The sequence below is a fragment of the Scophthalmus maximus genome, chromosome 17 (assembly GCF_022379125.1).
Source record: "Scophthalmus maximus strain ysfricsl-2021 chromosome 17, ASM2237912v1, whole genome shotgun sequence".
NCBI classification, from domain to species: Eukaryota; Metazoa; Chordata; class Actinopteri; order Pleuronectiformes; family Scophthalmidae; genus Scophthalmus; species Scophthalmus maximus.
In genome coordinates, this window is record NC_061531.1 from 3,903,334 (window position 1) to 3,917,838 (window position 14,505).

Genomic DNA, 14,505 nt, shown 5'->3' on the forward strand with positions numbered 1-14,505 from the left:
AGTGTTGGTAAAAAAAAAACAATAAAAAAACTGCCAAATTGAAAACGTGCGTGCGTGCTGATTAAAAGGTGGACTCAGTAAACCTGCTCTGGTGTGTCCATGCAGTCAATAATGATCCAATTTGCAGAATACTCACATCCTCTCGCAGGCTCAACAGGGAACACGAAAAACAGCTGAACACATAAAACCCACGCAAAATCAAAAGGGGCCTCGAAACGTAAGCGGTAAATAGCATTTCAAATTCGAGCACATTAAATTAGATTTCTGTAATCGAGTTAGGATTATGTGTATTAGACGGAAAGTCGGGTTGGCACAGAGGTGCAGTGGCTGAACACTGTTGCCTCACAGCTCCTCGGTTGCCCTGCAGCCAGGATTGTGTGTGTGCGCTCCCTGTACCTGTGTCGGGTTTCACCCACAGTCACATGCAGGTAAATGGCTTTCTTTATATATATATACTGTAAATAGATATATAAATATGCTGCCTTATTTTGCCTAAGTAGACCAGTCTGACCTGTACAGGTGTGTTGACATCTCCATCTCTCTCTCTTGTTGGTCATTGTCACGGGGCGTCCTGTGACTTGGTACACTTTGTCCCCCATGTGTAGCTCATGTAACACTTTCTGAGCTCAATCCTTTTTTAACCGGGAACACTGAGAACGCCAGTGGGTGTGCGGCACCTACAGCAAAAATGACTCAGAGGATGTGCAGCATATGATCAGTTTGTGGAGATTTCACTGTACCAGTATTTGCAGTTGGACGTAGCGATACTGGATATTTGAGTCGGATGAGGAAAAATTGGTCAGTCATATTTCAATTTATTTATTTATTTTTTTACATAAAAGCATGATGTTAATTAATGGCAAATATGTTTGTAACTAAGGGTTTAGCTTAGGGGTCGACCGATATGACTTTTTCTGTGCCGATTCCGATATCGATTATTACTAATCAAAGAGACCGATATTTGAAACCGACTTTTGTCTGCAGTACCAAAGTGTCAAAAGGGGTCAAAATTTAGAATAATACAAACTCTTAATGCAAAACTTAGATGAAATGCATTAAAGAATATTTAATTCACAGAACCTTTCAACATGACCGCAACACACAAAGTGCAGGGAGCTGTCAGCAGCAGTATTGTGAAGTTGAACAAACAAACATGGACGGGACATGGCTAAAGTCCTGTAGTGACTGCGGCAGCATCAGAGCAAATAAAGCGCATTTTATAATGAAATTATCTCATCGTCAAATTGGATTTAAAAAATGGCAGATACCGATAATCATAAAAAATGGTGAATATCGGTGCAGATAATTGGTCGACCCCTAATATTTCTTTAATCGTACCCACTTGCCAAGGCTCTGTACGCTATTGGTACATTCCTGGGATATTGGTACCGCCTGAGTGGCTAATTCTCCTCCGCTGGTCTCACAGTTTTAAGACATAGTTTACCGTCATGCGCACCACACTGATTATTAGAGCAGGCGTGACACTGAGGTCTGCTGCCCGCCGAGGACGGTAAGGAGCCAATGGATGTTTTGACGGTCCGCCAGACCACAGACGTGGCAGGACTGATGGTGGTGCTGCGGCGAGTCCTACTGACAGATGAGAGAGAGAGGGAGACAGAGAGGGAGGCAGCTGTGCAAAACACTAACTCATAATACAGTAGCTCAGAATCACTTGTGTTATTAAGTGAACTGTAAAAAAAAAAACTGTTGTGGACAAATTGTTCTATGGCAGCCGCCACAGTCTAGGTAATTGATGAGGTAATTAATGGGAAATACTGTCCACACACCAGCGCTGATATACTGTATTTGTAATCAGCCAATTCATCAACCTGGTGGATTTAACCTTCTACCTCTGACTTTGTCAACTAATCAAACTCAACTATTATAAGACATAGTTTAGTATGTATGGTTAAAATCGATCTTTAATAGATGGAAATTTTGGTGTTGAGTTTCCAACAAAGCTGTTTGAATAGAACGGAGTGATATGTGAGAATTAGTTGATTAAATAATATATAATGTTAACAACTAATTGTGTGTATGTTTGTATGTTCAGCACAGTTTTGAATGAAGCTCTACTAGTTTAAGTCATGCATCAGTAAACAGGAGCTGTGTGTTTTTTTGTAAACCACACATCCTTCTGTTTCGGAGTGTTGGTCAGACTAAACAAGACATTTGACGACATCGACCTGGTCCCCTGAAAATTGTGACGGGCAAGTGTGAGAAGAAAGAGAGAGAGAGAGAGAAAGAGAAAAGACACTGAAGAGCTGCGGCTGGTAGAAAGAGAGCAAGAGACGTTACCACCTAGTGGATGAACACAGTGTACATAATGCCTGACTGACTAAAACGTCAATCATGCAGCATTATAAAACATACAGTACAGCTCTTAAATGTTCTCACACACACATACACAGAGTATTATAGAAGAGCCTCGGGGTCCCTCCGTGGTTCGAGTTTCTGTGGAATGTCCTGTTCCTTTCCTGTGTTTAATGCCGCCTCTATTCAATTATTTCAAATACCAGAACTAGACATGTCTCCCACGCTGAAAATTAAACACGTACCAGTCAGCCGAGGACAGACCCCCCCCTCCCCCCATCTGACAGGAAATAACTTTTAAAGGTATTAAATCACAGTTGACTCTCACCAAAAGTCTCCTGACTAAGGTTTTATGACCATGACATAATGCTGCAATTGGTTTTGAGTTTCAGCAATATGACATATTGTTTTACTTGTGTGATTAACATGGACTGTTAGCGAAATGGAAGTCGTCACCAGGTCAGGAAAGTGAAGCCAATGCAGAAGTTGCTGAGGCCTGTAATCGCTGGAATGACCAGCAGAGGGCGACTCCACTGGCTGCAGAAAGAAGTCTGTTGAAAATTACTCTACTTCTCACTTGATTTATAACGTCAGTAAACACTTTGCTGAGAAGTTTATGGTCTCAATCTCTAGTTTCATGTCTTCTTCAATACAGGATGATGTTCATTTTGTAAATTATAGTATAATTTACAGTAAAACAGACGATAAAGTATGGTATGCATTGGAGGGTGTAGGTGGACGTGCATTGGGCAAGCTCTCAAATCAGGCCAACCCCATGATCTTCCAAATATGGTTACTTCTGGTTCCAAAAAAACCCAAGATGGCGCTGGGTTGTGAACTGCCAGGTGGACTCACGGTATACTCTTGCATAGCAGGGCCGGTGTTAAGATGAGGTGTGCCTGTTGCTGAGAATTGTTTGTTTGTCACGTGAACGCACACAGCAAAAGCGGTACAGTACGTACAGAGTTAAATTCTGCCAGCAGATGACAGTAAAAACTTAAAGGATGTGTTAATGGGCCTACGCTGTGGGCGGGATTTCTCCCAGTGCTGCGGGCTGTGTTTGTGTGAGAGAGAGAGAGCGAGAGAGAGCAAAAGTGGGGCAAAGAGCACCGCACACATCTTTACAATGAACAGTGCAAAACACCAAGAGAGAGACAAATTATGTTGTGTAAAAAATGTTCTTTTCTATTTTTAAAACGGTGGCAGAACAAATGTATATTGTATGTACAATGCGCGCACAGGGTATGAATCGCCCCGCTGCTGCTTTTCATTTTGCAGTGGTGCAAATGCACGTGTTTAGGGACAAACTGTACACAGAGTGCAGAGGTACCAGTGTAGCTACAGAAAAAAACAAGTGCTTAACTTGCATTCTTCCAGTAAAGAGGACAAAGTGGATCAGTTTCTCCTTGAGAAGGGAGGTGGATCATTTTTCCTGCCCCACAGGCGAGACTTGATAAGCCCTCTACCTCCGAGCTCTGTCCTGACTGTAAAGCTGTGAATGCGCCCTGTGTTTTCAATTGGCTCTCGGGTCTTGTTTAGCTTCTTTTTTTTTTTGATTTTGTGCAGAAATATCTCACCAGTAATTTAGTCCTCTTTGGTTCCTGACCAAAATACCTGCAGGACTTATGACATTCCCTTCAGCCTCAGCTGTACTTCATTCAGGGTCCAAAATTAACAAAAGAAAAAGAGCAACCAGCAGCTTTCTCTGGCGCGCAGGACATTTTTTTCCTATCCGCAAGAGTGGCGTGTGGTCTCCATAATTTCCTCGCCAAAGACCAAATTTACCCGCATTTTGGCGACAGGCGAGTGCTAATTTTGGGCCCTGACTTCATGTTTGCCACCGAACAGCAAATATTAGCATGCTAACGTACCAAACGAAGATGGTGCATTGGGTAAACATTCATCAGCATGTACAGTCATCATGAGCTTGTTAGCATGCTCATGCTAGCAGCTAGCATGGCGATCAACTCCAAAGTGTTTTCTGTGGCGTGTGTTGTCTCTTTCCTCATTGATTTCCCCAATTGCCGTTGCATTAAAAAAAAAATCTTTGCTCACCATGACAACCACGAGCACTTCACAGGCCGCTAAAAAGGGAACATGCGAGGCGATATTCATCACTTCATCAAGTCACGGGAGAGATTTTCGCATACTGGGCCTCATGTGGCTGCCTTTGCTAAAAGGATTTTTTTTTGGTATTTCTTAAAAATGTTCTAATTTGATCTATTTTTGAAAGAAGACGGTCGGTTGTTGTTTTGATAAAAGTTAATATCCATACCCATAAGGTGAGGAACCGATAAAAACGTAAAGTAAGTTAGCAGCTATAAAGAATATTCTCTTGAGCAGCTGTTGGATTAAAGTGTAGTTTAATAGTGTAGTTAATTTATTACCATATTAATACAGGATGCATTTAGACGAATCCGGGGGCTTTTTACAGTGTAATGGTATCCATTGTCCAACATTTTCATGTGTCTGGCAAATCTCTTATTTAATCTATTTTCGCTCTGTTGGGAAATACCTGTCTCCTTAGCTGCTAAATGCTCCACTATGTTCACCATCTGTTTGGTGCTGGGAGCCTTTCTCTTTTTTCTTTTGCTATTAACCGCGGCCTGCTCCTGCTGAGCACATGCTTAATGAGAGTTGATGGGTGGAAGTGAAATACTGCATGAAAACCGAGGGGCAGTAAAACCAAAACACTGGGCTGCGACGCGCTCAGTGGTTGCATGTAGAGCGGAGAGGACTGCTGAGGCGAGTCGGATGTTTCTGTGGGTTTGTCACAACAAGCTGTTCCTTTCACACTGTACGCATAGTTGACCGATCCATTGAAAATTCGATTTGTGCAACTTTCGATCTTAATGTTTCGCTATAGCTGTACAGCAAGTAAGGGCTGACATCAGATGTCTCATTTGCCGAAAGCAAAGCGTCAGCGCTGGCTCCAAAGAAAATACAGTTTTATTGCTTCATTTTTTTTATGATTTGTTGTGGGATGAATTTTTTTCCACATTTGATGACACATACACACACACTCCTCCAATTAGCTCAAACATCATCATTGCGTTTCCACGCTAGTTACAGTGCTCGTCCCCGGGGGGGTGGGGGGGTTATATCAGCCATGTGTTTCTTCATACACGTCACATGAAACGTTCCAGACGCTGCTGAGCGTAGTTTGATTAACCCGGCATTCTTCAAATGACCCTGTTGTTGGCATCATCTGAGAGTGAAGCTGTGTTTGGCGTGGCAGTGTCTGTTCCGCTCTCATTCCCCCCCGCCCTCTATCCTTGGCTCTGTTACTCTGAAGCCCCTCTCCTACTTTCGGTAGCATCCCTCTGGAGGCTTGTATTGTTTTAGGGGATAAGAGGCAAGACGGAAAAAGAAAACCTGCTTCAGTGGAATGAGAGAAAGACTTTATAACAAGCTCCCTCCCCTCCAGGGAGGATTCACTCTCTCTCTCTCACACAAATACATGAACTTGAAGTAGACAGGGATCCGTGTACTGTGCAGACACACACACACACACTCTGTCCTATGGAGAAAGGAACCAAGGCGTCAGGAGTGGCCACAACAGGAAGTGGACGAGGGATTACATTAAAAGGACGGACTCCTTGCTCAGGATGAACCGGCGCAGAGAGGTCGAGCCCTTTGCTTCTCCCCTCGGGGGGTGGGGGCTTCAGCAATCTTGTACAGTAAAGCTCACGCTGTGACTTTTAAAAGAACATTTCTTCTGGCATCTTGCTGTTCTTAACATCTAAGAGAGACGGGAAAGAGGAGAGATAGACAAGAGTTGCTGTCCAGGGAATCAAGATCAAGAAAGATAGGAGGCACTGAGCAGTAAAGGTCATGTTCCAGACGTGGATCCGCAACGCTGGAAGCACTTGGCGAGGCCCCCCTACTCCTGTAAGCCTCCACCAGAGAGGGATGCACTGAGCTGGGTCTAATACATTTCATGAGTTGCACATTAGCCGTGCTGTTATTGTTTTTCTTTTTTTCCCCTCTTATCAGATCGGAACGTTACATTGTCAACTCTTCCTCTGCCAACAAGAGCGCAGGAAAGACGAGCACAACGGGGGGTAAAGGTACACAAAGTCCAAAGTTTTTGGGGTCACAGAGGAAGTTTTTGGTACAGCGGGGAAAACAAAGGGAATGCAGGAGAAAATAATAAAGCCACATCAGAGTGATGCTGATGGTATTAGACAAATCAGGCCGTTGCAACTGCAAATAGACTCACTGGCTCATTTGATTGTTTTGTCACCAACTCCTCAGGCCACCATAGTTTTTGATCTGCGCCAACCCATATCCTCCCAATTAAAAACCATAGCAATTGATGATACTGAGTTGATATTCGCTGTTTCCCTTTCTAATAATAGTGCATAATAATAGTGCAATGGTTACTTTGTTAATAAATTGAATAACCAGTTGCTCATTTCTTCATCAATCAACTGACAGTTTGGTTTGTGTGAAGCCTTATTTGATTTTGTTAACTATATGAAATGTCAGAGAAAAGTGAAAAATGCCCATCTAATCTCGTTAATTCAGATTTGCTTACTTTGTTGACACATTGGTCAACTTTTTTTTAGGTTTGGTCATCGGGTTCATACTGTCTGTAATGATAAACCTGCGTTTATCAGTTTATTGATGAGATCACATCTCTTAAAGGGGCAGTAAGCGATTTTAATTCAATAAACTATTTGTAAAATTCAGTGAACATTTCCTCACGGCCTGTTAGTTCTGTAAATAAAATTGTGTGGACCGCGCCATGCAGTGTGTGCAGTTTTTTAAACATCACTCCCCGATGGCTTAAGAGACGTGCTTACGACACACGCTACTTGCTCAGGGGTTTTGGCCTCGTGGTTAGCGTGTCCGAGCCTCGACCAGTGCGGTCAAAAGATCTAAAACAAACAATCTTTCTCCGAAATCGCTTGCAATTTAATAAGTCGATTAGACACACTGCTGCATGGTTTAAATTTCCATATCTCCCCTGCACTCACGCCTTTGTGATCTTTGCGAGTCACACTTTGTAGTAGTTCTTTGTCTCCTCGTTTAGTTTATGTTGACCTTTTGACCTTACACAGATCACATTCACATGGCATACTGTATGTCATAGATCATACTCATCTTTTTAGTATTGTGTAGCATTTAGTCACTTCTGTGCAGTCACTCTTCCGTTTTTTAAACCGAAAGACCAGTGTTTTAGTTTAGTGAGTAATTTTTGTCTTTAAAGCCCCAGAGTGTAATTTTCTGGCGGCATCTGGTGGTAAAGTTGCAAATCACAAACAACTGAGCACCCGACAGGGACACTTAGTGGTGGAGCGCCGCTCATTCCATTTCCGGTTTCCGTCAGCGCGGAAATTTCAACGCGAATGGGACGTATACAGGCCAGTTTTGTGCAACCCTGTTCAACGCGACGAAACATGACGACTTACACGGAGGTCGAGGCCAGCTCATGTAACTACATTTAACTAATTCAAAGTTGGCGAAAAAACATCGGTCCTTTGTTGCAAGTGATTATACATATGAACACAGTAATGGACAACATATTCAATTTCTGTGATTAAGTTCTTCTAAATATTACACACTCTAGCTTTAAGTTACACCTTTGTTGTAAAATGGTGTGATTATGTACTATATGTTCCCTTTTGTGGTCAGTCAGTGAGGTCAATTTGGTCTATTCAGTTATACTGCTTACAGTTTAGTTCTGTTTAATGCACCTCGATTTTGGGCTCAAAATTGTGTTGCATATTTTTTTCTTGTTTAAAAAAACAACAAACTTATTTGCTTTAATAATCCTTCACTTGAATTGTCAATATATTACCCCATTCCGTGAGAATCTGTTCCAGTTTAAATGCCGACTGCCTGGTTCAAGTTTGACCCACCACACTTGCTGTGGCTGTAGTCTTCTTCTGTGTATTTACCATTAGGTGTTGTGTCACCTCCATTAGTAAATGGTTAAGCTAATCTGGCTAATCTGGCAGACACACTGGCTTGTTTACAACCAGTCTGACTGAACAGTGAAGTGTTTTACCACAGCAGATGATGTTGTTGACTTATGATGTACTTATCCCATTAATAGCCCTAAAATATTACAGTGAAAATAAAGAATATAAATAATACTAGCAGATTCCTAATATATGACTTAAATTATGATTTATTCTATGTTAATTACCTTATTAACTCAGTTACATTATTATCTAGTGAGCCATCTGTCTAATCTTGCATGCAGTATAATTTTTTTCCGTATATATATCAGTATATTTTACTGGTGATTTAAAGCTTTAGAATAGCAAAGAATAAACTTTATTGTCCAGATGAGGCAGGGAAGTCGTTTTTGGTCTCACCCAGAAAAATGTAAAAAGAACACGGAGTACAGAGAAGAGGGTTTTCTGCTTGATGACGAATTAGTGTTAGTGTGATTGGGAGGGGGGCAGTAGTTGGTCCAGACTCTCCATAGGAGGCAAATGGAGTGGAAGCAACAATAGTCTGACATTGAAGGTCAGCCTTGGGTCAACGTGATGTTTGTTTAGTAATATAGACGTTTGTTTAGTCCCGGTGCAGGATTTGCCAGGAGCCGGCGTCTCTGCGTTGCGTTTCACATGGGGCTTCATCCCAAACATTTAGTGTTTCATTGGTTGGTAGATTAAGCGCGTTCTCAAGTTTTCATTAAGCTCACTGGCAGCGGATATTCAAGTGGAAGACATGGGGTTGGGAAATTCTACCTGAATTCAGAGCCATGTGATTTGACTTGAGGCATAAGTTGACCTACTTATACACAGTCTGAACATTCAGATTGTGGGCAGACCCCCCCCCCCCCTTTTCATTTAAACTTAATCAGCTTAACAAGTATATCAAGGACACATAGACATGCACACAGCCCTGTCCTATGTATTCTGCAGCTTCACATTGTTTAACACAAAAGTCAGAGTTTCTCCTGGGTTCACTGCTCTTGGTGGTGGTGACTCGTGAGGGGCCTAAGACTCAGGGTGAACTGGGGTAAAAAGAAAAGAAACAGCTTTAAATGAAAGCAAACAGCAAATGACTGAAATTTCCTTTCGGGGGTCACAGTGGCAGGGGAAACACTAGCAGTGATTTCAGGCTGAAAGAGCTGGTGTCCCCTCATTATTTTAAATTAGTATGAGGCAGGATCCATAAGGAGCCATCTCGGTTTGTACCTTAAGATTGACCTGTGAACCTGCGCTTAGAGAACCAATGCTACCTTTTTTAATGTAATTGTAATATTCTGTCAATAAACAACACCAAAGTTGCATGTATTTGTGGTGTACATACGCAATGCAAAATGTTCAGAGCTTCGAAAGTGAAAAACTTTTCAGTTTGAGTCAAAATGTCACATTTTCCATTGTCTTAATTTTCCCCATTTCCTTTCAGAGTCTGTAATTTCATTGAAGACACGCTGCCATCTGATGATCGTGTCAGTGGAGAAGACTGGCCTCTGTCTTCATAGCACCAGGTTGGTTCTCCTCTCTTCGTCTTCATATCTGATTCTAGTGTGGAGCAGTAAACAAACCCTGTGGCCTCGGCCTTTTCCGCCCGCAACGAATTCACCTACTGCAGCGATAACGCTCCAGTGTAAGTCCTGTGCATTACTGCACAGATGGCTTTCAATTTATGTTGCTCATATTTAAACAACACAGCGTTCTCCCATGACTTTTTCAATCATAGTGGGCTGTGCAATTGTTTTGAAATGATGATGATTTACATAATTATGAAGAAGCAATAAAAATCACGCCAAATGATTTAAATTTAATATTATGCTGAGGCTACATGTGAGGCTGGCGTGTGGAGCATGAATAGCACGTTGTGTCAAAGAGAAAAAAAAGAAACAGGTTATAGAGAAACAAAGTAAAAGTGTCATGTATTCACACACACACACATACACACACACACACACACACACGCACGCGCACACGTTAATTAAAATCCTCACCAGTGTCAAATAATAATGCAGCTAATTTGATCTACCTTCTGCACATCTGTGACTCTGTCTGCTGTGAGACTGTGAGGGTGTATTTTAGGAAGGGACTCTAAGTGAAATCAGCATTTTATTAATCATTGAGATAATTGTGTGGAGCCCGCCGGGCACAGCGCACAGCAACAAGGTAAGGAAAGGAAAAGCAGGGTGCACTGCGGAGCAGCCTTTAGCCTGTTTTTGCTATAGAAAGGTCTCATAGATGGATGTCTTAATTAGATACGCAAACATGCATTGACTTGTGCTTATTAGCCCTTTTCCGTGTTTTGAGAAAACTTTGTTTCCAATAAAAGGTTCGTACACTGTGTATTGGAGCATGAATAACTTGCACAAGTCGACCTATATTTGTTTGTACAATGACGCTGCTCTGTTGAATATGCATGTCTGATATTTTTCAAATGCATCTATGCGCCTTTTACTTCCAAATAAGCGGAGGCTGTTTTCCATCCGATCACTCTGCAAAGCTGTTTTCTCACATGAACTCGGGAAAATGTCCATAAAATTGCGTCAGGGACATGATGTCTGCGGCAGGAGATTGTCCCAGTCAGACTTGTCCACAGCATCAGGAAAATCTCTGGAGCATTCTCTGGCGTCTGGGTAGAGCATGCAGGATGTACAGTCGGACATGATGATAACTGCTCTGCAGAAAGCAATGTTTCCGTTTTAATTCAATTCAATTCAGTTTTATTTGTATAGCGCCAAATCACAACATACATTGTCTCAAGGCACTTTACATAGTAAGGTCAAAATTACAATATTACAGGGGAAAACCGACAAATCCCACAATGAGCAAAGCACTTGGCGACTGAGGATGAGAAAAAACTCCCTTTTTACAGGAAGAAATTTCTGGCAGAACCGGACTCAGTTGTGGACGGTCATCTGTCTATACCGGTTGGGGCGAGAAGGGGACAGAGGAGAGCTGGGCAGAGAGAGAGAGAGAGAGAGTTGTACAATCGCTGTTTTAATGTCTACTAGACTGACACTTATAATTACAGAACTAATACTGACACTTTTTGATGCAATGATGTTATTAATAATAATAATTGTAGTTATGATAATAATGACGGTTTACAGTCATCAAAATGCCCAGAATTCTTCTGGAGATTTTCCTGATGTATTCTCGAAAGGGGCTCACTCGGACATTCTCTGGACATTTTACTAGGGGGCTGGCAGGAATAGGTCCAGACAATGTTCCTGCGCATCGTTTGCATACATTTGAGTTCTCAAATACAGCCTCTCAGTAAAATGTTGTGACTTGAGCACATCTGAAAGCTGCATTTAAGTCAGTAAGAAAATTATTCTAATTTGTATTGGTGATTTTAAAAAGTCACCCTAATTCATACTCCTATAATCATATGAGTATGTAGTGTAAAACAACAAGGAAAATTCAGTTGCTTAAAATGTAATAGGTAAAAAACAAAAACGATTTGCATTAGTCAGAATCTATATCTAATGTCTCGATTATCTTAAAAAATTTAACATGTCCACGACTAATACATTACTTCTCATGTAACCAAGTGCATCTGTGTGAAATAAAATAACTAATGCTTTATTGACCCATTGAAAAGGGATTTGGCAACAATGACCCCTTTAAAACATAAACTGTCACATCACTGTGACCCCAGTTACACTTTAAGTACACTCTAAGTACATTGCGTCAATATTGTAATCACTTGAATCCGCGGACTGTGGACAGCTTGTCCCAACAGTCTCGGAATCTATAACATTAGCAAATGTTAGCATCCAAAGTGTAGAGTCAGAGCTGTCAGCAGGCTCTGCTTAGAGGATGTCTGATATCCACAGTTGTCAGACATGACCTACCAGTTGTTTTCGTCATTATTACCATAAGAGAGAAAACCAAACTAGCAGTCACCCCCAACTATAGTGCCACAGTCATAGAAAAGTAATTGTGGCTATCTCAACAAAAAAGGCAAATACAATGTGTTTAATCTCATGTATTACTTTGATATTATTTTATAGTTACACAGAAATGTTTACACAGTATTGTTTACAGTCTCTTTCGGAAAAAAAATTAGTGAAAATTACTGATGTGCATGATAGCAGTAATCCAATAATGCCGTACGAGCCACTCGTTCATTAGACCTATTCATCCCTTGATTGTCCGAGCAGCAAAGGCTTCTTACCATTCCCCATGGCTGTTAAAATTAGCAGTGCAGTACAAGTGTGTGAGTGTGTGTTGACTGTAAAGTGGCACCACCCCTGCTGTTAGAGAAATGCACGGACAATGGATAATGGTTGTATGGCGTTATTACCCCCGCTGAGCGAATGTAGAGAAAGCAGAGAGATTAGCGCAGCGGTGGGAGTCTCAGATTTGTGCTCCTGATGCTCTGATGTGATGCAACATGACGGGATGTATTGTGACATGATGGGGGATGTAATGGGATTTGATGTAACTTTATGTCTCACGCAGCCCAAGTTATTTTCACACTCGTGAGTCCCCCTCGATGCACGTATGCAACACATGTTCCTAACTTCCTTCAGGGCTGCGTTCACATTGTTCTAATTTCCTCACATGCAATGTCGGAATTAGTGTGAGCAACTAAAAAGCTGGGTGGCTCTGCACCACATGCCGTAGCGTGCCAACATTGGCAACATTGCTTGATCCCTGAAAAAGTTTTGATGCAAACCATTCCCACTGGTCCCCGTGCACCCGCTGACACATAGTTAGGACACTAATAATGTACAGTAGGATGTAGTACTGTATGTTGCTGTCAGGATGGTGAGAAAGAGGCCGGTAACAAAGAAAGACAGCCTGGTTGTTCAGAGCTTCATACAAAAGGATAATGACCCAAAACATTGGAAGAAAAGAACCATACGGAGGCTTCACATGATTAAGAGCAGCACAGTCTCCGGACTTTAAACTCACATAGCTGCTTTGGGATGAACTGGAGGACTCATAGTAAATTAACAGAATTTACTTATTCAACCTGTTTTTTTCATCAGAAAATGATATGATAAAATGTCATGTGATATTGGCCTTAGGCCTGACTTGTTCAAAATTTCTGTATATTCTGAAGACTGAAAAGGACAAAAAAAAAGTACATTTTTCTTTACACAAAGAGAAGCCCAGACTTTTAGTCAGCATGACTTGAAAAAAAAACAGGGGTGTCTAAATATGATAAAAACTATCAAGGGCATTTTAAAATACACTAGGACTACATAAAAACTGCTGACAATATTAAGGCTTAAGTATCTCTTTATTTTTTCTCAGTTGTGCAAGCCGTAGTGTTGGATAATGCTTTATGCAGAAATTGATGAATTGTGCTATGGGTAACTGACCACACGGACTGCCTTTTCATGTTGATCTAGGATTGGTTGAACAAACAGAAACTGGAATGTAGTCTTCAGTTGAACAAAATTGTCCTTCACATGTTCTCATTACTGAAAAAAGGATGTATAGTCAAGATTCTGACGCCTTTAATGAATTTATATTTCAACCATAGCAAAAGCTGTTGATTAATTGTAAAGCCTGTATGAGAGATGTGGCAAGATAAATGGTAAAACTGTTGTATGGGAGAAGAACAGAATCTCATTTATATCATTTACAAGTAACTTAGATTATTAATATCTAAAACTTATCTTCTTAACTGAGAGGACAGAAACTCTGCATGTGTAATGTCAGTCTAGTTAATATTCACAATGGGAAGCTCCAATCTGAAAATAAGAAAAGCAGCAGAATATATGAAATATTGAATAAATGGACAGTATGTGACTAACTCAAATATAATTTCCTACAGACCAAAGTCTTCCGATGCCTTGTTTTATCTCTGTCAACAGTCCGAAACCCAAATACATTGACTTAACTATCAGGTATGACCAAGACGAGCATCTTATTTCACACTGAACTGAAAAATTATATTAAAAAAAGGTGATATTGTTTTAGATACTAAGATGTTAATGTTCAGTGTGAGGACAGTCAACCATGAGCTTTGGTTTCAGAAAATTCTCACCCAGTATGTCAGTGTCTGTCATTAGGAATCTATGTCATCACATATCTCTGCTTGCACATATGACTAAACAGTTGTTATTGTATTGCAGTGTTCAGTTTCTGTTTCTGGTGAGTTTTTCTGCCACATGAAAAAGATGTTGAAACCATCAGTTCATGGAGAGTTCACGTCACTGATCTAAATGTGTTCATGGGCCAGTGGGCGTTGGATCCTTTCAGAGCCACTGAACATGTACTGTAGGATGCAAAC

The 14,505-nt window shown here is 41.1% G+C and overlaps 1 protein-coding gene across 7 annotated transcripts in view; it reads left to right on the forward strand.

Annotated features, from left to right (window-relative positions):
* The window catches only part of LOC118288421 (thyroid hormone receptor alpha), a 95,368-nt gene that overhangs the window by 4,916 nt on the left and 75,947 nt on the right, over positions 1-14,505 (forward strand). For 4 of the 7 annotated variants that reach the window (XM_035614492.2, XM_035614491.2, XM_035614498.2 and 1 more), the window contains exon 2: positions 9,688-9,769. The gene's annotated coding sequence lies outside the window, so the exon portion shown is untranslated. Of the gene's footprint in view, positions 1-5,548; positions 6,205-6,309; positions 6,384-9,687; positions 9,770-14,505 lie in introns of those variants that run through there. The other 3 variants (XM_035614497.2, XM_047328007.1, XM_035614494.2) reach the window with 2 other exon arrangements.